Genomic DNA, 26,418 nt, shown 5'->3' with positions numbered 1-26,418 from the left:
TGCTCCAAAATAATAAACACAAAATGCAATGCTGAATATTTTCAGATTTAGGTGCATGATATTATGACATCTGTACTATGATACTGTGTTGTATGCTTATATCACCACTTCTATTATATTTCCTCTTAAAATGTCATTTTGGGTATTTTGGAGTTTTTGTTTGTTTGTTTTATTTTTAGTTTTATTTTTAATGGAGTCTCATTACAAAAGATCTGAAGCTTATTAGTTCCTTTTGCTGTTGCTATGATAAGCATATACCTACAAATTAGCCAAAATACCCAACAAAGGAAAGAGGGAACCTGTAGAGACCATCTCCAGAAGATAGGCACAGCCCCCAGTTGAGGGATCTCAATATTTTTAGCACAGAATTGTTCCTGTCTAAAGGAAACGCAAGGGCAAAATACTCAGCAGAGACTGAAGAAAAGAATAATGTAGAGATCGCCCTGCCTAGGAATTCATCCCATCTGCAGACACCAAACCCAGACACTATTGCTGTTGCCAAGAAGTGCTTGCTGACAGGAGCCTGGTATAGCTGTTCCCTGATAGGTTCTGCCAGCATGTGACTTGCATAAACTCATGGCAAACCATCAAACTGAGCCAAGGGCCCCCAATGAAGAGCTTGGGGAAGGACTGAAGGAGCTGAAGGGGATTGCAACCCCATAGGAACAGCAATATCAACAATATCAATAACCAGACCACCCAGAGCTTCCAGGGACTAAACCACCAACCAAAGAATACACAAGGAAGGATCCTTGGCTCCAGCTACATATGTAGCAAAAGATGATATCAATGGTAGGGGAGGCCCTTGGTTCTTTGGGTCTTGATGCCCTGGCATAGGGAGATGCTAGAGCGATGAGGCAGGAGTGAGTGGGTAGAGGAGCACCTTCATAGAGGCAAATGTAAGGGGGATTGGATGGGGGAGGTTGTGAAGGGAAAACTGGCAAGGGGAATATCATTGGACATGTAAACGAATAAAATGATTAATAAAAAAGACATTGCTTAGTACTAGGATCTTCTTTGAATGGGCCCTTTGATGATAAAATTATTTGTCTTTGTTAAAGTTACTTATAAATGTGAGGTTGTTGTGTGAACTATAGAATAATAGAAACACTAACTATTTTCTTTTCTACTTCTGAATTTTAGTTAAGTTCATTCTTCTTGAGGATACTCAAGCTTGAGTCTGTGCTTTTCTTCACCTCAAATGTTCCCTCCTCTCCTTAGCGAGCACTTGTTGGACTGAACACGTTCATTTTGTTATTTTCATTTGTGATGATATGTATGCCTGTGTGTCTATGTGAAGGTATGTGCGTGTGAGCATGGTAGCCAAGGAAAGCCAAAGAAAGAGTTGTACCTTCTGAGCCAGAGTTCCAGGCAGACACTTACGAATTGCTCAACAGAGGTGCTGGAAACAAAAATTGGATCATTTCTCTTAAAGAGCAGTGTATGCTCTTTTCTTTCTTTTTTTATTAGTTATTTTATTTATTTATACTTTAAATGTTATCCCCCTTTCCAGTTTCCCTTCAATAAACCTCTTATTGCCCCCCCACCCTGCTTCTGAAAGGGTGCTCCCCCACCCACCCACGCCTGCCTCAGCACCCCATTCCCTACCCTGGGTCATCAAGCCTCCACAGGAGCAAGGGACTCCCCTCCTAGTGATGACTGATAAGGCCATCCTCTGATACATATCCAGCTGGACCTATGGGTACCTCCATGTCTACACTTTGGTTAGTGATTTAGTCCCTGAGGGTTTTGGAGGATCTGGTTGGTTGATACTGTTGATCTTCCTATGAAGTTGCAAACCCATTCAGCTCCAACAGTCCATACCCTAACTATTCCATTAGGGTCCCCGTGTTCTGATATTCAGCTGCGAACATCTACCTCTGTATTGGGCAGGCTCTGGTAAAGCCTTTCAGGGGACAGCTATATCAGGCTCCTGTCAGTAAGCACTTCTTGGCATCAGCAATAGTGTCTGGGTTTGGTTTTTGCATATGGGATGGATCCCTAGGTGGGGCAGTCTCTGGATAACCTTTCGTTCAGTCTCTGCTACACTCTTTGTCCCTGTATTTCCTTTTGACAGTAGGAATTCTGGATTAATATTTTTGAAGTGGGTGGGTGTCCCTATCCCTCAAACTGGAGCCATGCCTATTCACAGGATAGTGTCTCTATAGGGTCTACCTCCCCTTTATTGGATATTTTGGCTAATGTCCTCCCTGTTGTGGCCTGGGAAATGTTAGGGTCCCTGGCATCTGGACTTCTAGTGGCTTCCCCTAGTTCCCCCTCCCTGACTGCTACACACCTACTTTCAAATTCCTAACCCTCTGTACTCCCCCAACTTCTCCCTATCTGAACTGCCCCCCTTTCCCTCTCCCTTCTCTCTCCCTCCCAGACCCCTCTTTCCCTTTACTTCCCAGAGATTATTTTCTTCCCCCTTCTGAGTAGGACTGTAGCATCCACATTTCGGTATGATCTTCTTTCTTCTTGGGTTTCATATGGTCTGTGAGTTGTATCTTAGGTATTCTGAGCTTCTTTTTGGCTAATATCCACTTATTAGTGAGTGCATACCATGTGTGTTTTAGTGACTGGATTACCTCACTCAGGATGATATTTTCAAGTTCCATCCATTTGCTTAAGTATTTCATGAAGTCGATGTTTCTAATAGCTGAATAGTACATTGTTTAAATGTACCACATTTTCTGTATCCATTCCCCTGTTGAGAGACATCTGGGTTGTTTCCAGCTTCCGGCTATTATTGGTACAGAGAAAGGCAGGTAGATCAATGGAATAGAATTGAAGACCCAGAAATGAACCCACACATGTTTTGTTACTTGATCTTTGACAAAGGAGCCAAAACCATCTAGTGAAAAAAAGTCAGCATTTTCAATAAATGGTGTTGCTTCAACTGGAGGTCAACATGTAGAAGAATGCAAATTAATCCATTCTTATCTCCTGTACAAAGCTCAAGTCCAAGTGAATCACCTCCACGTTAAACCAGATACAATGAATCTAATAGAAAAGGATGTGGGAAAGAACCTCTAGCACATTGACGTGGGAAATTTTTCTAAACAGAACAACAATGGCTTATGCTCTAAAATTAAGAATTGACAAATGGTACTTCAGAAAATTAAAAAAAAAAGTTCTGTAAGGCAAAAGACACTGTCAATAAAACAAAAAGACAACCCACAGATTGGGAAAAGATCCTTACAAGTCCTACATCTGATAGAGGGCTAATAACCAAATTATACAAAGAACTCAAGAAGTTAGGCTCCAGAGAACCAAATAACGCTATTAAAAATGGGGTACAGAAATAAACTGAGAATTCTCAACTGAGGAATCTCAAATGACTGAGAAACACTTAATGAAATGTTCAACATTCTTAGTCAGCAGGGAAATGCAAATTAAAGCCCTGAGATTCCACCTTATATCAGTCAGTGTATACTCTTCACAGCTGAGCCATCTTTGCAAGCTGATAGAGTCATTTATGAGTCATCTTTGTGTAATAGGTTCTTTCAATGTCCTAATTTCAAAAGTGACAATTTTTCTAATACTATGGGCTTCCCTAAATATAAAAATAAGCTCTGCTCGTAATCATCATATAGGAAAAAGTATATAATCTCTATCTATCTATCTATCTATCTATCTATCTATCTATCTATCTATCTATCTATCTATCTATCTAATCTATTTGTCTACATATATATCATTATCTTTAATCTTTTTTCACAGCCCAGTCATTATCCCCCTCCTGTTTTGCGCTCTGACACTCCCTCATCCCATTCCTCCTCCTCTGTCTCCAAGAGGGTGTCCCCACACAACCCTCAGATATCCCCTGTCTTGCCAGGCCTCCTCACTACCTGGAGCCTCAAGTCTCTCAAGGGTTCCTCTTCCTTCACTGGGGTCAGACCAGGTGGTCCTCTGCTTTATATGTGTTGGGGGCTACAGACCAGCTAGTTATGCTGCCTGGTTGGTGACTCAGTCTCTGGGAGATTCTCAGTGTTCCAGTTAGTTGAGACTGCTGGTCTTCCTGTGGGGTCACCCTCCTTCTCAACTTCTTCCAGCCTTTCCCTAATTCAACCAAAGGAGTCTTTGACCTCAGTCACTGGTTTGGTGTAAGTATATACATCTGTCTCAATCAGCTCTTATTGTGCCTCTCAAAGGGCAGCCATGCTAATCTCCTGTTTGTAAGTACACCCTATCATCAGTAACAGTGTTAGGCCTTGGATCCTCCCATTGAGATGGGTCTCAATTTGGGCCAGTCACTGGACCTCCTTTTCCTCAATCTCTCCTCCATTTTTGTCCCTGCAGTTCGAGAAAGCTTTGGAGACAGGCTCTCATATAACAGTATGGACATATGCTGCAGTTTACTAAATGTTCACAGGTGAAAAGAATTTTTGCAGTGCTAATGTTTATTTAAACAGCAACAAGCATTAAGTCAAGACCACAGTTGTACAGTATTCAAACCCCTTTTACACACATTCATGTGAATGTATCTAGAACAGAGAGGCACACAACTGGAATGTCACATGTCCATACATGTCCAACAGACGCTGGACAGATAACTCAGTGGTTAAGACCATATACTTCTTTTGTAGAGGATCTGGAACTTGACTACTAGCACTGGATTTGAGTGGCTCAAAATTGCCTGAAACTCCAGATCCATGAGATCCAGTGCTCTAACTTGGCCTCTGTAGACACTGCACTTACTGCTGCATACACAAACATGTGCACACACATTCTCACACACATATAAGAATAATATAAATCAAAGTCAAAATAGACAAACAAAATTAAAGTAAATACAGTTTTAAGATGTCAAAGATCATCTTGGGATTTCTAGCTCAGTTACATCAAACTTGATTGTTCCTTTTTCATTAGCCTGAGTATTATTCATTTTCCACTCGGCACAGACAAATTGAGTGACTGGAAATGAGATAACACCTATAATTTAAATCATCTCATGGTTCACAATTCTGGGGCATAGGTTTGGAAAGAAGCAAATGAATCTAAATCTTTTTAATATAATAAACTAATGTTCTTACCTTTGTCTGTTGCCAGACTCACATGATGCCTTAATATTGGTAATGTCTATCATCCAAAAATGAAATCTTACACAGAGTGTGTCTGTCATTCTAGAACTCAAGGTTAGACAAATCATTAAGTAATTTGAGTGATTTTTGCATATTATGCCAAAGGAATTCAATGTGATTTTATTTTTTGACATTGGAAGACCTGTGTCATTTAGTCTCATTGTAACAAATGCATTAGTATAATAATTTAAAATTACACTATTGAGTGACTCACTAATTTTATCTCTTTCATCATCCCTTTTCCTTAAAAATAAATGACTGGAAAAATGTAAATGTATATAAAATATGCTTGCTGCCTAGATGGTGTGAGATTGCTAATGAGTAGCAATCATGCCTACCCAAATGTGTTTGTGTGTATGTGTTTGATATTATAGTTTTTATAAACAGTAGAACTCACAGCCGCTGTGGTTGCCCACATGATATTCAGCCAGTTAACATTTTAGAATGGGGGTGGGGAGGCCTATGAAACTTCACCTCTAATGGAGGAGCTATTGATCATTGATGGCATCTAAGAGAGAGAGGGGCACTTTTCTTTAAGAGTTTGGTCCTTAGTAGGTTGACCTTGCTCTAGTAAATGGCTTCATACACGTGAGTGAGTATATAGGTAACAAACCTACTTGGTAGGATTTGGGTGTTTTGTGTTTGTTTGGTTGATTTTGGTTTTGGTTTTAATTTTTATGTGAACACAAAATTGGGAAGGAAAGCATAAGGAGGAGTTCATCTGAGAGAAATTAGGGGGAAGGGTTGTGTTTGAATATGACCAAAATACATTATATGCATATGTAAAATTCTCCAAATATTAACAAAAGTATAAATATGTATATATATTTAAAAACTACATATAGGCAATGAAGAGATGACATAGCAATTAAGAACCCTTGCTTCTCTTGAAGAAAAGCCAGTTTCAGTTTCTGACACCCCTGTTAGGCAGCTCACAACAGCCTTCAACTCCAGCTTCGAAGAAGTGATGCCTTGTCTTGGTCTTTGCACTCACAGGAAGACAAGACACCTCTACTCATGCAAGGACACCTGCACTCTCACAGGGCACCTGCACTCACACAAAGACACCTGCACTCTCACAGGGCACCTGCACTCACACAAGGACACCTTCAGTCTCACAGGACACCTGCACTCACACAAGGACACCTGCACTTTCACAGGACACCTGCACTCACACAAGGACACCTGCACTTTCACAGGACACCTGCACTCACACAAGGACACCTGCACTTTCACAGGATACCTGCACTCACACAAGGACACCTGCACTCTCACAGGACACCTGCACTCACACAAAGACACCTGCACTCTCACAGGACACCTGCACTCACACAAGGACACCTGCAGTCTCACAGGACACCTGCACTCACACAAGGACACCTGCACTCTCACAGGACACCTGCACTCACACAAGGATACCTGCAATAACATATGATATGTGCACTCACATGAACAAATGATACACTCTGCAGGCACCTGCATTCACCTGTCAATGCCACACAATATATAATAAGTAAAAATGAAATTAAATTCCCTGGATTACAAACAGTTCACTAGGAAAAAGAATACTGAAAGTAAGGTTTTTGAGTTTGTTCATTTATTATTGAATATTGGTTAAAAGATAGACTGAACACTCACATTTTAAGTGTCAGCCATGACTACAGGCAAGATTAGGCTACAATAAAAGGTGAAAGGAATGAGAGAGAGAGAGAGAGAGAGAGAGAGAGAGGGGGGGGAGAGAGAGAGAGTAGAGAAGGAGGAGGGGGAGAAGGACGAGGAGGAGGAGGAGGAAGAGGAGGAGGAGGAGGAGGAGGAGGAGGAAAGGTAAATAAAATAAAAGGTAGGTTTATGGTGGTTTTTATGAGGAATATCCCCACCCACCCCCAGGGTCAGCGATTTACTTTGAGTAACTATGTATTGCTCAAGCTAGTAGCAGACTTTATCATCATCCTTATGACGCTAACTAAGGCCATGTAGTAGGCTAGGGTTTCAGAGTCATGGAGGGACACAGTCTTCTAAGATTTCTTATAAAAGCTGGGGAAACCAGGAATTATATGAAGAACTCAAATCCATCAATCAGTTCCTGCCAGGACAACTATGAATGTGCAAGGCTGCAGACAGACAGAGATTCACAGATAAATTTGCCTTGAGTCTCACTGGGACTTTAGCCATGGCACATTTGCAGAAGTCAGAGAAAAATGTTTAACAGTTTTCTCCTTCTTCCATATGTGTCCTAGAGATGAAAATCAAGTCACCAGGCTTGGCAGTAAGTGCCTTACCCACTGAGTTATCTCAGGATCTCAATGCATTTGAAGAATACTGGCAACTGTAAAACGTTGAGACATTTGAAAATGGGCTAAATGTAAGATCGGCATCAGTATTTAGAGGTCAAGGACAAAAATCTATAGCTTAGAAGTGTCTCTCAAGGCTTATATGTTCAAAACTTAACTATCAGGTTGATTATGGTACTACAGAAAAGTAGTGGAGGCTAAAGAGGTGAGCCAAAGTTCGAAGCAATTATGTCGTTGCAAATACATGCTTCAAAGGGAATGTTAGAACTTAGGCTCCAAGCTCTTGCTTTGCCTCCTGTCCTGTGAGTAGTTGTACCTGCCACCCACATGCCTCTCTCCATGCCATGCAATCTCACCTAAATCCCAATGTCAGGAATCCACATTCAATCCAATACTATGGGTTGAAGTAATGAACCCGAACAAATCTTTCCTCTTTATCATCTGATTACCTCAAGGATCTGATCACTATAATAAGAATGAACTAATACATCTGGTAAATGTTTTTAATCACAAGCAATGAAATGTCTTGTATTTTTCTGTCATAAAATATGTCTAATATAGCACCCAAATTCCATGTAATTTATGTGTGTATGTTATGGAAATCTACAGAGTTGGTATACTAGGTGATATATAGGTGTATTTTTAGATTTTGTCACTAGTACTTGCAGTTTTGAAAAACTAGTAAATTTTAAAATAATTTCTAAGGTTTTGTTATTATTTATGGGGTGTGTGTGTGTGTGTGTGTGTGTGTGTGTGTGTGTGTGTGTGTGTGTGTACACAAAGAGAGTGCCAGATTCTGTAAAACTGGAATTTGGGGGGCTAAAGGGTTGCTCAGCACGAGTCTTGGACATCAAACAGGTGTCTAGGTGTCTATTGCAAGAGCAACAAGTGTCCTAAATCTCAAAGTCCTTCAAATTTTTATTTTTTAACCCTATTACAACCTCTCATACTAGATCCTTTTACCATGTTAGAACAGATATATTTGTATATGAAGTCCAATTATCTTTTCTTCCATTCGCTCCTATCTTGAAATATGCCCAGGATGTACCCAAGTTTTTCATAGGTTCTCAGCTGTGTTTGTCTTACACACATTCTCAACACTGTTCAAACTGTGAGTTCTAGTGAATTTACCATAGACACACACACACACACACACACACACACACAAACACACAAACACCAACACACACACATGGAAAGAAATAAAAGAAAAATATATTCTAATCTGATACACCTTTCCTAAAATAATTTTCTTTTCAGCCCACATTGTCTCCCACCAAGTTTATGCTATTATATTTTTATTTTTTCTAAGCAAAATACAAAGTTCTCTTTGAAAGCCTGCATCTTGTTTTCATAGTAAACACTAAATTCTAGACACACAATTTCTGACCTCATTAAATTCGACATTTACTCTCTTGGCCCCGAGATAGTACTTAATTTCTGATCTTCTCAACTTGCCAAAAATATGCTAAGTAATATTGTTTTATGTTTTTCTCAAAAAAGTCTGAGAAATATTCATCATCAGGTAGCATACTCATTCTATTATACTCTAGAAACATGTTTGCACAGAAGCTGGTGAGAAAAGAAGGAACTATGATCATTACTTATCATCTATCTCCTTTTGTTTCTAGGTAATGCTGTCAGTAAGGACATAACTCCAAGAGACATGGCTGCATCCTGTGTGGCTTCTTAGAAATATTGTCAAAAGTATAAGCTCTGAGGTTATGTGCCAATGCTGTAGTCCAGACTCTGTGGCTAACAAACTGTCCCCTAGAGTTGGGGATATGGCTCAGTCATATGAAAGTGTAAGTCCCTGAGTGTCATTCCCTAGGTCCCAAGGAAAAGATGAGCATGATTGACACATTTGTAATACAGAGCGATGGGGACAAGAAGGAACCTGGGGCTTCATGCTCAGTCAGTCTAGCTAAATCTGTGAGCCTTGGCTCCCACCGAGAGACTATGTTTCATATGACAAGGTGGTTGACTCAGGGAACAAACCTAAGATTGACTGCTGACCTCCAGACAAATTCACAGGTACATGTACACTCATCTGCAACACAGGTGTGCAATCTTATACAAACATGAATGCACACACACACACACACACACACACACACATGCCACATGAAAGCAAAAATGAACAGCTGCCTGATCACAATGAAAATGGTGTGAATCCTCCAAGAGCATGAGTGTGAACCAGTGATGCATATAAAAGTTACTGAAGCCATTGTTTTTAATAGCTGAGTAGTACGCCATTGTGTATTTCTTAGGCAAATGAATAGAACAAGAAAATATCATCCTGAGTGAGGTAACCCAGTCAGAAAAGTAACACACATGGTATGCACTCACTGATAAGTGGATATTAGCCCAAAAGCCAAAAACACCCAAGATACAATTCACAGACCATATGAAGCTCAAAAAGAAGAAAGATAAAACAGTGGATGCTTCAGTACTTCTTAGAAGGGGAACAAAATACTCATGGGGGTAGAGGATGGGAGGGACTTGGGAGGAAGGGAAGAGAGGGAGGGAAAAAAGGGACAGGAGCCATTCTGGGTTAAGAACTTGGAGATGAGTGGGTGCTCCCATCCCCCAACCGGGGTCATTGCCTAACCTATGGATATGGTCTCTACAGGTTCTCCCTTCCCTTTGTTGGGTATTTCAGCTACTCTGATCACTGTTGGGTCCTGGGAGGCTCTTGCTTTCCTGGCATCTGGGACTTGCTGGTTGATAATCCCATCTCCCATTGCTACACACCTCTGTTCAAATTCCTGACCCTCTATATCATCACTGTTTCCTCCCGTACCTGAATTCCTCCTCCTTCCCCCCTCTTCTCTTCCTCCTAAGTCCCTCCCAACCACTACCTCCTTTGGTTATTTTGTTCTCGCTTCTAAGTAGGACTGAAACATCCACTCTTTGGTCTTCCTTGTTCTTGAGCTTCATGTGGTCCTTGAGTTGAACCTTGGGTATTCCAAGCTCTTTGCCAAATATCCACTTAACAGTGAATACATACCATGTGTGTTCTTTTGTGTCTGAGTTACCTCACTTGGGATGATTCTTTCTAGAGCCACCCATTTGCCTGTGAATTTTATAAAGTCATTGTTTTTAATAGTTGAGTAGTATTCCATTGTGTAAATGTATCACATTTTCTGTATCTATTCCTCTGTTGAAGGACATCTTGGTTGTTTCCAGTTTCTGGCTATTATAAAAAATGACTGATATGAACATAGTGGAGCATGTGTCTTTGTTGTATGTTGGAGCATCTTTTGAATATATGCCCAGGAGAGGTATAGCTGGGTCCTCAGGAAGTACTATGTCCAATTTTGTGAGGAACCACCAGACTGCTTTCCAGAGTGGTTGTACCAGCTTGCCATCCTACTAGCAATGGAAAAAGTGTTCCTCTTTCTCCACATTCTCACCAGCATCTGCTATCCCCGGAGTTTTTGATCTTAGCCATTCTGACTGGTGTGAGGTTGAATCTCAGGGTTGTTTTGATTTGCATTTCCCTTATGACTAAAGATGTTGAACATTTCTTTAGGTGCTGGTTCAACCATGGTCTCACCAGCATCTTTCTCCATGGTCTCACCAGCATCTGCTGTCATCTGAGTTTTTGAACTTAGCCATATTGACTGGTAGGGTTCTTCCCTACTTCCTTATCTATTAGTTTCAGTGTATCTGGTTTTATGTGGAGTTCCTTGATCCACTTGGACTTGAGCTTTGTACAGGGAGATAAGAATGGATCAATTTGCATTCTTCGACATGCTGACTGCCAGTTGAACCAGCACAGTTTGTTGAAAATGTTCTTTTTTTCCACTGGATGGTTTTAGCTCCTTTGTCAAAGATCATGTGATCCTAGGTGTATGGGTCTTCAATTCTATTCACATTGATCTACCTGTCTACTTCTGTACCAATACCCTGCAGTTTTTATCACTATTGCTCTGTAGTATAGCTTAAGGTCAGGGATGGTGATTCCCCCAGATGTTCTTTTATTGTTGAGGATTGTTTTTGCTATCATGGGTTTTTGTTATTCAAAATTAACTTGAGAATTTTATAGCAGAAAAGGTAGAAAACGTTATCAGAACCTGAGAATAGAATAGGAGCGGGAAGGCTGGAGAAATTAGTTAAGCAGCCATAGATCCAGTTAGCTAGGAACAATAACAGTAGTACTTTATGACCTGGTAGAATTCCATTGTTTGGAATAATTAATTGCATATTTCAATATAGTTATTAGAGCAGATTTTAAATGTTCCCAACACAAAGAAATCATTAATGTTTGAGATGATGGATATGTCAATCACTCTGTCCTGAATATTATGTATTGACTACATGTATTGAAATGTCACACTGTACCTCATAAATATGTATAATTACAGTGTCAATTAAATATAAAGATTACATTTTATGCACACATAACAAACTCTTACAAATCACTAAGAATAAAATGAACAATGTTTCAAATAGGCACACCATTAACAAAGAGGCATTAATGGGCACTTGAAAATAGCTTCAGTATTATAAGCTTATGAGATTTCAAAATTAAAATCATAATGTACATTACATTTTAATGTTAAAACATTTTTAAGTTTAATGCTTCTATTTACACTGACATAGTTGAATAATCATTATTTTTTTTTTTTACTTGTTTGAAAAAATTGGGAGAGTTAAAGATCAGGGAGGGATCAGAATCCAAACTACACCATTACATGTACTAGGCAGTCTCCCACTGCGTAGGCCTCTGGATCCCTTTCTGAAACTGATCAATAACAGCTATGCATGGGGTGTATCATGACAATGTGTTGAATACATGTAATATGTAATGATTAACTAATACCATTTCCACCTTGGCATTTTCTAGTTCTTCACATTAAGAGCTGTGGAACTCCTATTTATTTATGAGCCATGGGATAAATTGTCATAAACTGTCGTGTCCCTACAACACCATAGAACACTAGGATGCCTCCTTTTATGACTGTGCCTAGTGTCTGCCATTGTGAGTCTACTCATACCTACCTACCCTGTTTTTCTTGACCTGTGGTAGTCAGTCACTGTTCTAGACTTTAGTCCTTTCCATGCCAAAGCTAACTCAGAGAGTTAAGAAAAGACTTCACCCGCGAGCACCTCATAATATAAACTCCCCAGATGGGGTTTCTGGGTAACTCATAACTCTTGGAAGGGTGTTGATCTTTCCAGGTGTCACAGGTCTCTTTGACACCCAAGTAAGCCTTAGACATGGGGCTATAGGGATTTTCCTCAAAAACTATAGAATAGAGTTAAATGTTTAATACAAAACAACCATAAGAATCTTTTTAGCAAAATTGTGTTTTTGTTTCTGGACTTTTTTCACATCTGTTGAATTTTGTCTGAAAATTCTATACATATATAAATATTTATTGACCTTATCGACCCAGCCCCACTTAATTTTGGAAGTATATAAAAGTTGAAATTTTTGCCATTTTAGATAAATTGAGGAAACAACACATTTTGCAGCTCCATATTTAATGAATTGCTTCTGAAAGACAAATCTTGAAGCCTCTCCTGTAAGCCTTGTATGGAGCAATGATACTCCACCCACCCGAACTCTTCTGTCTGACTTCAGACCTCAATACTAACTAGCACATGCTTCATCAGATATTTGAAATGTAAATAAAACAAGGACAAAGCCAACGGTTTTGGTCGGTTGGTCGGTTTGTCTTTATTTTCAATTTCTTGTATGAAGCTAAGAGCTGTAGCTTTCTATTCCTGAAAAAAAATGTTGTTAGCATGACTCTTTTGAAATATAAGTTCATGGGGCAGAAGAGACAGCTCAGCAGTTCAGAGTCTTTTCTCCTGTTCTAGAGGACTTGTGTTTGGCTTCTAGCTTCCATAACCGACAGCCCACAACTGTTGATATACATATGGTTGGCTGTATGGTGATGTGTGTGTGTGTGTGTGTGTGTGTGTGTGTGTGTGTGTGCGCGTGCTTTGCGTTTGTTCCAATGCCCTCTTCTGGTCTCTAAAGCACTGCTCAAACACATATGATGTAGCACGCAAACACACACACACACACACACACACACACAAAATTAAAATAAAATAAATTGTCAAAATAGAAATTCATGGCTTCCTAGTACATTTCACAAGTTTTTGTTGGGCTGGAATTTTTAGTGCATTCCTACGATCTCAGCACTTGGAAGGCTGAATCAGGAGAACTGTGTATTAGAGATCAGACAGGCAAGAGACTGCTTCAAATAAAAACAAAACAATCAACAACAAAATTATTTATTGGGCAGCTACCTTGTGGCAGGGTGCTTTAAATCCTTATAAACAAAATATATGAACCTATTCCCTCATGGAGGTTATAGTCTAGGCAAGAGAAACAGAATCATATAGACGTTAACAAGTAACATCACTCTAACTGCACATGAGAGCACAAAAAAAACAGACTAGTATAATAGCAAAAGCCTGTGTGTGTGTGTGTGTGTGTGTGTGTGTGTGTGTGTGTGTGTGTGTGTGCGCGCGTGCTTTGCGTTTGTTCCAATGCCCTCTTCTGGTCTCTAAAGCACTGCTCAAACACATATGATGTAGCACGCAAACACACACACACACACACACAAATTAAAATAAAATAAATTGTCAAAATAGAAATTCATGGCTTCCTAGTACATTTCACAAGTTTTTGTTGGGCTGGAATTTTTAGTGCATTCCTACGATCTCAGCACTTGGAAGGCTGAATCAGGAGAACTGTGTATTAGAGATCAGACAGGCAAGAGACTGCTTCAAATAAAAACAAAACAATCAACAACAAAATTATTTATTGGGCAGCTACCTTGTGGCAGGGTGCTTTAAATCCTTATAAACAAAATATATGAACCTATTCCCTCATGGAGGTTATAGTCTAGGCAAGAGAAACAGAATTATATAGACGTTAACAAGTAACATCACTCTAACTGCACATGAGAGCACAAAAAAAACAGACTAGTATAATAGCAAAAGCCTGTGTGTGTGTGTGTGTGTGTGTGTGTGTGTGTGTGTGTGTGTGTGTGTGGCACATGTGCACATAAGCAAGAAAGGAACCAGGCTTTAAAAAGCACATTTCAGGGAAACTTCATCCAAAATATGTTGTTTTCCTGAGACTTCAATGGTGAAAAGTCAGTTGTCAGAAGCACTGGAAGAGAAAGCTGAAAAGTTCAGCACCTTCAAAAGTTAAGCTGAGTCACAAAGTGGTCGCTGGGAATTGAACTCAGGACCTCTGGAAGAGCAGTCATCTCTCCAACACCAGTGATGCACCAAGGAAGGGGGAGGCTGCTGGGGTGAGATGGGAGTGGGTGGGAAGGTGGATGGAGGAGCTCCCTCTCAGAAGCAAAGGGGAGGGAGATGGAGATAGGGTGAAGAGGGAGGGCAGACCTGGAAGGGGGTAACATTTCAAATGTAAATAAATAAAATAATTTAATTTAAAAAGAAAAAGGGAAAAGCACACAAAAATAACAAGGACATGTTCTGAGAAAAATAAACTTGAGTTGCTAGTGAATCCATAGGCAGGATCTTTTGGATACAACTTAGTGAGAACGGGGGGCGAGCTACATGCAAAGTGCAGGACTGGAAGGTTTCTTGAGCTATAATAGCAAACTTGTATTTCAGTTTTGGTGCCTTGTGACACAGCCAAAATCATTTGAGCAATGCTGAAAGGTTGGATAAGGCCCCTCAGATACCACAATGAAAGTAACACCACAAAAATATGAAGCTGTTAAAGAAGAACCATAAGAAGGGAGATGACAGTGGTGGCAAACATGGGTCCCAGAGCCATGTTACCCATGGGAGTACTGTTGCCCCGGTGCTATTCTGATTTCCTTACATCACCAGGAGACAAGTACCCATTCAAGTGCCCATTACAACTTAGTAGATAAAAACTTATTTTAACTCACAACTCCACATCATGGTACATCATTGAGGAAGTTCAAAGCAGAAACTCAAATAAACCTGCTTGCCGTTCTACCCAGAATTCCACAGAACCACAGAAGGAACTCACCTCACACACAAGAAACTATGGAGGAATGCCATCGAGGGCTCTTAGGCATGCAACGAATTTTATATATATAAAATTTGAGCTGTGCTTACTTACCTACATAGACAAAGATCTATGATACATACTGACAATGAGCGTAAAGGGTATCAAGTTATAACTACTAAGGTTACTAAGATTTGTAGCTGCAGCAGTAAGAGAATCGTTGTGCATGTACCAAGGTGAATTTGGTATCACAGTGTGGAACAACCTATAGCCTATAGAGAATTTTGTCTTACAGAAATAAGTGATGACTCTAAAGTGGAGAATGAGTATACAAAAAAATGTAAAAATATAAATCAGAGAATTAGTCCAGGGAGATTTCTCAGAAATTAAACTAAGAATTTGTTTCTAGGGAGGTGGGAAAAACCCCAAAACTGTGACTTCAAAGACAAAAGAAAGGGGTTTGGCCAAGAGGTTTCTGTGTTTCTCTGTTCTGTGTGCATCCACCATGAATCCATTTAACATTTAGTCCACACCGAACAAAATTGACTTCTGTCTCTGCTGCCTGTGCCCTGAATTACTTGCCAAGGGCCCCTACCTGCCCTTGGTGGTTGGAGGAGAGGTGGTGTGGAATCAAAGACACGGGCTCCAGGAGCGGGTGTGAAACACCGCAACAAACTCATCTGAACACTGCTGCAAGCTCCTTGAATGCCCTCCAACTGCACCCCATTGGTCACAAGAAAGCAGATCTTCTAAACAGTGGTTTCTGATTGGCTGGCATTGTCTGCTCTGCACTCTTTGATTTCTCAGGCAGTTTTCAATGAAGTCCTCCTGCACAGCCCCAGCCTTTACCTAGAGGTGGCCCACTCTTCCTGTTATATGTCTCCATCACTTTTCTAAAGACCTATATGGAGACTTCAAAAAACTTTTACCCTTCCTCCCTCTCTTCCTTCCTCCTTCCTTTCCTTTTCCCTTCCTTCTTTCCTTTTCTCCTTCCTTCCTTCCTTTTTTCCTCCCTCCCTCTTTCCCTCCCCCCCCCTCTCTCTCTTTCTTTCTTTCTCTTCTTTGATTCTCTCTCTCTCTCTCTCTCTCTCTCTCTCTCTCTCTCTCTCTCTCTGCCAATGAGCTTGTGTCTCCTCTGTTATTCCATTTGCTATAGATAGAGTCAAAAAACTCTATCTGTAGCAACTCCATTCTCCCCTCTAAAGCCCAGTGAATCACGTCTTAGCATCTGCATGGAGATAACCTTGTTTACTGTTTTCAAACTAATCTCTACCTGGGTCCCTCCCATAGGCCAGTGTGTGAATAACTGCATCAGTGCCACATACAAATCCTGTTTCCTTCTGCAAAGATATCATACGCCTACCACTGCTTGCTGGCTTTTTTAATATGAGCAAAGGCATGAGGTCTGTAATTTCTAAGGTCCTTTCCATGTCTGATGATCTGTTGTGATTAGAATACAGAGTTCAAATTAGTTCTCCACTTGACACAAACTAGTCATCTGTGAAGAAGAAGCCTCATCTAAAGAATTGGCTCCACTTGATTGGACTATAGAGTAGTCTCTAGGGCATTTTCTTAATGATTGATGTGAGAAGGTCCAGCCCACTGAGAATGGTCCGACCCCTGGGCAAGTGGTCCTGGGATGTACCAGAAAGCAGGCTGAACAAGCATCTGGCACATCTCCACGAGCTCTGCTTGTTTATCACTCTTGGTTCCGGCTTCTGCTACTGCCCTGACTTTTCTCTGTGATGGAGACACGTAAACCAAACTAAACCTCTCAGACCCAACTACCTTTTTGTGGCACTGTTTTGAACACCAAACTAGGACAGCCTTATGGTAACACACCCATGCCCAGAAGTTCAAAGAAGGTCAGAGAAATTGAACCAAATGGGTAGAGGAATGTGGGAATTGAGTAGCACCTTGAATAATGAGAAGAATTTAAAGGAGTAAAAAAAATTTTCCTAAGATGGAAAAGCTGTCAGATTCAAAGCAGAGAGGTGGGAAGCGCTGCCGTAGGCCGAGTGACTGATGGGAGATAAACTCGATGGTCCAGCACACACAGATTGCCCAATGGTGAAAAATAAGTGTGAATCAAAAGTAAATAATAGCACAAAGTAAATCAAGGCGTGTCTGAAGGTGACTGAAGTGAAATCTGAGTTTAGTGATGGCAATGATATTCGGCCCTCACCTTTTACAAAAATGTTTGGAAGGCTAAGGAAAGGTCCAATGGAGGAATTGAAGACAAATTTGTAATTCATGTAGAAAGCTATTCCCTGGGCAGGGAAGAATCACCTCAGCTGGGTTCAGTATGTCAGACTACGTAGAGGAGCTGGTGGACGGCAAGTAAACTGTTCTCAGGCTTGGCACGCATCTGCAGGACAAATGTTTGTTAGATATTGTTTGTCAGAATGGAAGAAAAGTAGCTTATTCCTTCCTTAGGATTGCTATTTGAAAGAAAACCACAAACCAGACTAGCTCACCATGAAAATTTTTTTCTTGAGAGAAAAGAAGGTAGGAAGGAAGGAAGGAAGGAAGGAAGGAGGAAGAAAGGAGAGGAGAGGAGAAGAGAGGAGAGGAGGGGAGAGGAGAGGAGAGGAGGGATAGAAAAGGAATAGACAATTAAAAATGTTTTATCAGCCTTCCAAGATCTTTAAATGTAACCAATAGGTATTTAAAAATAGACATGCAAAATATACAATTACTGGCAGATGAGATGGCTCGGCGATAGCTCCTGCCACCAAGTCTAGTGACCCAAGTTTTATCCCTGAAATCGTGGTACCCAATATGGTAGAAGAGAGTCAAACTTCAAATTTGTTCTCTGATCTCCATAGTGCACTACTGTATACTACTGTATGCACATGCCTACACACACACACACACACACACACACACACACACACACACACACACACACACACAAGTTCTTTAAAGGTACACATGATCAGAATGACTTTATCAGTACTTTGCTCTATTTTGAAGTTTTTGATAAACCCTAGAGAAGTAATATATTCTGGATCCTAGATATCACTTGCAGGTCAACTATCTAGATGAAGTTTACAAATGATATGGTTTCTTAAAAACAATCTGCAAGGCAGAAGGAATACCCATTCAGAGCCTGCCCCACATGTGGCCCATACATATACAGTCACCCAATTAGACAAGATGGATGAAGCAAAGAAGTGCAGACCGACAGGAACCAGATGTAGATCTCTCCTGAGAGACACAGCCAGAATATGGCAAATACATAAGCGAATGCCATCATTAAACCACTGAACTGAGATCAGGACCCCCGTTGAAGGAATCAGAGAAAGGACTGGAAGAGCTTGAAGGGGCTCGAGACCCCATATGAACAACAATGCCAACCAACCAGAGCGTCCAGGAACTAAGCCACTACCCAAAGACTATACATGGACCGACACTGGTTTCCAATCTCATAGGTAGCAATGAATACCTAGTAAGAGCACCAGTGGAAGGGGAAGCCCTTGGTCCTGCTAAGACTGAATCCCCAGTGAAGGTGATTGTTGGGAGGAGGGCAGTAATGGGGTGAGGATGGGGAGGGGAACAACCATATAGAAGGGGAGGGGGAGGGGTTAGGGGGATGTTGGCCCAGAAACCGAGAAAGGGAATAACAATCGAAATGTAAATAAGAAATACTCGTTAATGAAGAAAAAAAGAAAAAAATTCTGCACTGGGGAGTTATTGGATAACTATTGGATGCTGTTCTGAGTCCATACACCGGTTAATTCAAATACTTTAACAGGCATACCACTTAGGGGCAAAAGGCACAGATGTCAAGAGTTTTAATGATTTCCCAATATGTACAAAATGACAAAGTGGGAAGAAGATTTTAGTGAGTACTGTACAGTAAGCACTTTGCATTTATGGGGTCTCTCTTATATAGGTTCAACAAACTCTCCATAGAAATAGTCAAAATAATTTGAAATATAGTATTATTACTTGTTATTAGGCAAAATATAACCATAGGAAAACTATGAGTACATATGAAGGGCAGAAGCCTCTTGCCAGATTAGGGTCCAGGCCTACAGCAGAAATAGCATTTGATGTGATTGCTGCTGACCTTGAGAGAGTATTTTCTTTAGATAAATGTTTTCGAATCAGAATGTTAAAATTGTGACAACTGGATTTAAGACTTGGTTTTATGTGACCCCAGGTTGACCCTCATGCTTCATTCAGACATTTACTGGGAATTTCACAGACAAACCTATCAACTTCTGTCTGTAATGAAAATGTCCTGCCAACCCCATTCAAAAGCCACCTGTGATCTCATTTAAATCCCTCCCTCCTCCCACTTGAAGACAACAATCTCAAAACTCACCAAAATTGTGTACCTGGCTATTACAAAGAAAAATTGTGACTCTCCTTTGAGAAGCTCATACCCACCTCTTGGTTATATGTTATCTTGGCCTATCTCCTCTCTGTGGTGATTTAAATGTGAAAGTACCCCGAGACTCCTGTGGTGTTACTGTGTGGGAAGGTGTCAGGATTTTACTGTTGTTAACAGACCCCGTGACCATGCAACCCTTTAAAAGGACAATATTTAATTGTGGCTGGCTTATAGTTTCAGAGGTTCAGTCCATTATCATCAAGGTGGGAGCATGGCAGCATCCAAGCAGACATGGGGCTATAAGAGATGAGAGTTCCACCTCTTGTTCCAAAGGCAGCTATGAAAAAGACTGGTTTCCAGGCAACTAGGATGAGGGTGTTACAGTCAGTGCATATAGTTGTACACCTACTCTGACAAGGCTATACCTCCAATAGTGTCACTTCCTGGGCCAAGCATATACAGGCCATCATAGAAAATAATGAACCTTAAAGGTATGCTATTTGCCATAAAAAGCTGGGGACAGTTAGTGAGACTTAACAACCCAGCCCTACTTCTGCCCTCCCTCATTTCCATGTATAAATGCCTTGGTCAGTTAGGCTTCTGCTCCTTTAACCACATTTTTCCTGCTTCCACTATGGCTTCCTTGTTATGATGGATACTATCTCTCTGGAATCATAAGCCAAAAGCAACCATATCTCTCTTAAGTTTCGTTTCTCAGGGTATGTTATCATAGCAAAAAGAAAATGACTAAGACACACTCTCTTTTTCTTTCATGCTTAAAAATAAATCTATGTCCAAAATGTCTTCTAGGGCCTCTGAGATTGCACAATGTTTGTGGTGGTTTGAATGAAAATGTCCCCCTCCCCATAGGCCATAGGGAGTGTGGCCATACTGGAGTAAGTGTAGCTTTGTTGAGGGAAGTGTGTCACTGGAGGTAGGATTTGAAGTCTCAAATACTCAAGCCGGTCTTTTTTTTTAAATGGATTTTATTTATTTACATTTCAAATATTATCCCCTTTCTTGTTTCCCAGACATAAGCCCCCTATCCCATCACCCTCCCCTTCTTCCATAAAGGTGTTTCCCTCCCATCCATGCCCCTTCCCACTCCCCTGACATTTCCTTACACTGGAGGTCCAACTTTGGCAGGACCAAGGGCTTCTCTTCCCATTGGTGCCCAACAAGGCCATCCTCTGCTACATATGGATTTGAAGCCATGGGTGTCATTCCATGTGTAGTCTTTGGGTAGTGGTTTAGTCCCTGGGAGCTCTAATTGGTTGGCATTGTGGTTCTTATGGGGTTGCAAGCCCCTTCAGCTCTTTCAATCCTTTCTCTAATTCCTCCAATAGGGAACCCTCAGTTCAAGGGTTTACTGCTAGCATTCGTCTCTGTGTTTGACATGCTCTGGCTGAGCCTCTCAGGAGACAACTATATCAGACTCCTGTCAGTATGCACTTCTTGGCATCAGCAATATTGTCTGGGTTTGGTGGCTGTATGTATATGGGCTGGATCCCCAGGTGGGGCAGGCTCTGGGTAGCCATTCCTTCAGTCTCTGTTCCAAACTTTGTCTTTTCATCTCCTCCTATGAATAATTTTGTTCCCCCTTCTAAGAACGACTGAAGCTTCCTCACTTTGGTCATCCTTCTTCTTGAGCTTAATGTGGTCTATGGATTGTATCTTTCGTAATTCGAGCTTTTGGGCTAATATGCAGTTATCATTAAGTGTATACCATGTGTGGCTTTTTTGTGATTGGGTTACCTCACATAGGATGATATTTTCTAGTTCCATCCATTTGCCTATGAATTTCATGAAATCATTGTTTTTGATAGCTGCATAATATTCCACTGTGTAGATATACCACATTTTATGTTTTGTCAATCTCTTTTCCTCATGCGTGCAGATCAAGATGTAGAACCTTCCAGCACCATTTCTGCTTGTATACTGCCATGCTTCCTGCCAGGAAAATAAGGACTAAACCTCTGAACTGGAAGCAAGTCACAGCCAAAATTATGGTATCTCTTCACAGCAATAAAAACCCCTAGAGAGTGAACAAAAATACTCACAGCCAAACTTGATGAATGGATTTTCACTGCTAATGTCTCACACACTGGCTGGAGAGAATCAGCCCCTTATAAGTTGTCCTCTGACTTCCACAAGCATGTTTTGGCATACACACATAAGCTGAATAAATAATGGCAAAATATTTCTTTAAATATACCCTTTAATAAATAAACTCTCAATGGACCCATCCTAAAGTTGTCTTCTCTAACAACTAAAAGATTGGTTTTTACCTGAGTAGTCTCTGAAACATCGAAAGGGAAAATTTTGGCTGTTTGTATGAAGCACACACAGGAGCATCCACTAATAAAATTTAACAACTGTATATAACATTTACACTACATTAGATTCTCTATGTAACTTAACTCTATGTTTTACAGCAAACAGAGTGATCATGGAGATTATATGCAACTATGATGCTATCTGATGCAGAGATGAGAGCACACATATTATGTAGCCACACCATTCATTTGCTGATATGAGAAGTGACCATACTTGACCCAACTACCACATATACCTATGCTATAAAACAGGCCTACTGCATATAAAGTTTAGACAGAAAACCCTGGCATGCAAGTCACCTCTACAAAGGGATTTTATAACCCTTCTCACCCATGTGCTAGTGATATGCTCCTTGAGTGATTCTGCTATGCACTAAACTCTGGACTCAGTGCTTAATCCAAACTGCTTCCCGTGGATCCCATAATGTCAGCACTATATGAACTTTTAAAGCTAACTCTTCCAGCCTATATTCTTGGTACTTAAGCCTCTATTTTCATCAAAACCTAATATCTCACAACTTAAACTGAAGTCACTTGGCCACTATATTTGACTTTCCAACATAAGGCTTTCAAAGTCAAGCCGGAATAATGTCGGTGAACTGAAAGATTGAAGAGTGATGAGTGACTGGAGAGTCAAATAAATCAGTTTAAAAGATGGGAAAGCTTTTAATGTTATGGGAGATTAATAGGTCATGAGTGAGTCAGAAGAGAACAAGGTGAGAGAGGCAGGACCAGCCCAGGAGAGATCCCAGGAACTCAAGCCATGCATAGATTTCTAAATTCCATTTTGAAGTATGATTTATAGTGAAATTATATAATGTGTGTAGTAGCATGCACACAAATAATTCTAGCACTTGATATTCTAGGTGTGGCAGTATGCACACAAGTAATTCCAGCACTTGAGAAGCAGCAGCAGGAGGAAGTCCAAGACAAACCTAGGTTACATAGCAAGACCCAAGACCCACTGAAGGGAAGAGAGAGGGAAAGGGTGAAAGGGGAAGGAGATAGAGACAGAGATACAGAGACCCAGGAGACAGAGAGAGGGGCAGAAGTAGAGACAGAGAGACAGACAGACAGAGAAAGGGTATGGAGGTCTTAAGTGCTTTTCAAATGTGTATAAATAAATGAGTTTTTCCTCAAATGCTGTCCTACAGGGCTTATTTCCACATATTCCTGAAGTGGAAATTTCTGAGTTTTATGGAGACTCAGTCATGTCATGTGGTGTTTTCCTGGAAACTGTCTTATGGGAGGATGTTTTTGCTGAAGCAGATAGTGGAACAACATTTTGCTGAGAAAAGACATGGTATTTTTCTGACAGTGGCATGGAAAAGGACATATGATACTTTGCCAGAAGTGACACTTGAAAGAACACATGATGTTTAGTAAGGATATAAATATAGCCCAACAGACACTGTGTGGCATTCGTTCACCTTGCCACTCTTTGCTAGTCAACATTTGTAGTGACTTCATAAAGAGAAATTCACCAAAGAACTTCTCGTTATGTTCTGGAGGCTTCTTGCCACTTCTGTGAATTGGGATGATTGGGAGAGCCTTGCAGTTTTTCCTAGATTGAACTTCCAGAAAAATACCATGGATCTGTTCTTAGCAAAACATGATCCCACCTGTCTGCTTCAGTAAAAACATACTCTCATAAGACAGTATTTAGAAAACCATCACATGACAAAACTGGGTATCCAAAGAAACTAGAAATTTCTACATCAAGTTCCCTTGTGCTATTCAAAGACAATAAAATACCTTAGTAGTTCTTTGCAATAGCCTACTTGCTTTACAGAGCATGGAAGCAATTATTAAAAGAAAATTTTATTTACATGTTTATATATGTTCATATGAACGCACACATGCCTGAAGATGTCAGTGGAGGGCAAAAGATGCTCTGGAGCTGGAATTAGCAATGGCTGTGAGCCACCAAGTGTATGCTGGAAACAGGGACCCCTGCCTTCCACAAGAGCTCCAGTGCCCTTACCAGCTGAGCCAACTCCGTACCCTGAAATCTTATCATTTTATTCTACTAATTCTATAATCAATTATTTCTATTCATGCTCTGAGTGGTTCTTCCACAGGGACACAATTGTCAACAACCTTCTATTTAACTACTTTTAGTACAATGAAGAATACCCTGAAATCCAGGCCTTCTCTTTCCCCATTTATGTTTTTTTTCATGGGTTTATCTGCACACCATTGAAAAGCTTTCAGGCATCTTAAAAGAATTTTAGTTCAACTCTCAAGCCTATTTGAAGAAAGCAGAGAGATCACCTGTCTTACCCACCCAAGTGTTTATCACATATCTGACGATCTTTATGGTTGAATTCTTTTCTGGTATCATTTCTCTTCTGTCCAAGGAAATATTTTAGCAAGGAGTTTAAGTCAAGATGTGTTTTTCACACATCCTCTATGTTGTCTGCCTATCAGGAATCATGGTACCATTTCGTTTTTGAAGGCTGTTTTCATTGTGTAGACATTTCAGACAACTACGACACTCTTCTGGTCATTTACAATGCTAGAACATCTGCTCCTGGCCTCTGTGGTTTCTGATGAGAAATAAAGTGTCCTTTAGTCATGACTTTCCTCCGGATAACATGCTATTTCTCCCACCTCTTTCAAGACTAAGTTCTTTCTCATTAATTCTCAGTGCGTAACAAAATCTCTGGCATAACAAAATCTGTGTCTTGGTATCTTTATTCCATTTACAGTTCAGTGACATTACTTAAAAACTTATTGCTTACAAATTTAAACAATTTTAGGTGAGTTTTATTTATTTATGTATGTATGAAATAGCATACTCTTTTTCTCTTGCCTTTCTTCCTAGGACACTACACAAACACCAGATCTTTCACTCTATTCCCATGGGTCCTTGAACAAAGTGGAGGCTTGTTCTTCTTACTAATTTTTTCTGTGCTGTTAAACTTGAATACATATATTTAATTTTAATTAAAATACAATTGAATTATCTCTCCCATCCCTGTCCCTTTCCTTGCTCTAATTCTTCCTTGTCAACTCCTTCACCCCTCTCAATTTGATGAATGAGTGATAAAGCCCCTAATTGGTTATCCAATACCAAGTAATCAGCTCTGAAATCATATACATACAAGTAACACCAAACTTACTCAGTAAATTTTATATGGATGTATGTTTATTTGTATAAGATCATTTTAATGATTCAGTTTTAGGTTTGTCAATTCTTTCCTATCTCATTTTCATTGTTACTAAATTTGTATAACTTTTGAACTTCATGTGTTTTTAATTGTTCTAGACTTTTTAAACCAATTTGAAGCATATTTTAATAAATGTGAAGATTTTAATTGATTTATTAACTGTTGAGAGAAATAACACAGTTTTAAACACAATTCAAAAATATTTGATGAAGTAGATTGCTTTACTGGATATTTAGAGAATTTGTGTTTAGAATAATGTTTCTGGTTTAAACACAAAATTAAGTCATCCTCCTGGACAATGAATTGTACCTTTGGTGTTAACATTTTTCAGAAAGATATTTTTTGCATTGCTATCAAACAAAATTTCCAAAGAATGGACACACCTATACAAAAGAGTCTCCAAGGCTAATTGGTTAATTAAAAATTGTAATTGTGGAAAGTTGGAATGTTGCAGATCCAGACTCAAATTATCTTTGTCCTCTTAGTGTCCATTAATCATCTACTTCTGCATGTGATATAATATCATTCAACTCTCAGATAAAATTTTTAGAACATACAAACTTAACAGACAGCTTTCAACATCTCCGAATCTAAGAATATTGTATGATCAAATTTGATGTCTACTTTGCTATAACAGGCTACATGATGTCCCCTATATTATGTTTGAAAAATGCCTTGTTTTATGATTTCCTTTTGTCATGGGACTACAAAAGTTTAGGTAGTCAATTATACATCAGAATACATTATTTGGAACAACCTTAATTATGCTATCAGGTCAAGTCACACATATTTGGTGGATGAATAAATCAAGACTTTTCTCTGTGTCTGTGCATACATGTTGCTGTTTGTTCATGTGAGGACTTTGTATGTGTGGCAATACACTTTCCACATGTGTGGGGGCCAGAGGTCAATCATTGCTCACGTGTCATCCACCTTGTTTTCTTTTAAATTTTGTTTTGGTTTTGAGACAGATTTCTTACTTGTTCTTGAACTTGTGTATAAGTGAGGCTTCCATCCAGTGAGTCCAGGGACCCAGTAGTGCCTGCCCACCACTGGGATTACAAGGTGTGCAACCACGTCTATTGGTTTTTTTTTTTTTATTCTTTTTATGTATATAGGTGCTGGGGATTGACCTTAGCTCTTACCCTTGCAAAAGAAGTACTTTGCCAACTGACTCATTCGTCTTTCCAGTCCTCATTAACTTTCACTAA

This window comes from Rattus rattus, chromosome 6 (assembly GCF_011064425.1).
Source record: "Rattus rattus isolate New Zealand chromosome 6, Rrattus_CSIRO_v1, whole genome shotgun sequence".
NCBI classification, from domain to species: domain Eukaryota; kingdom Metazoa; phylum Chordata; class Mammalia; order Rodentia; family Muridae; genus Rattus; species Rattus rattus.
The sequence above is the reverse complement of the archived record's forward strand: the minus strand, read 5'-3'. Positions refer to the sequence as shown.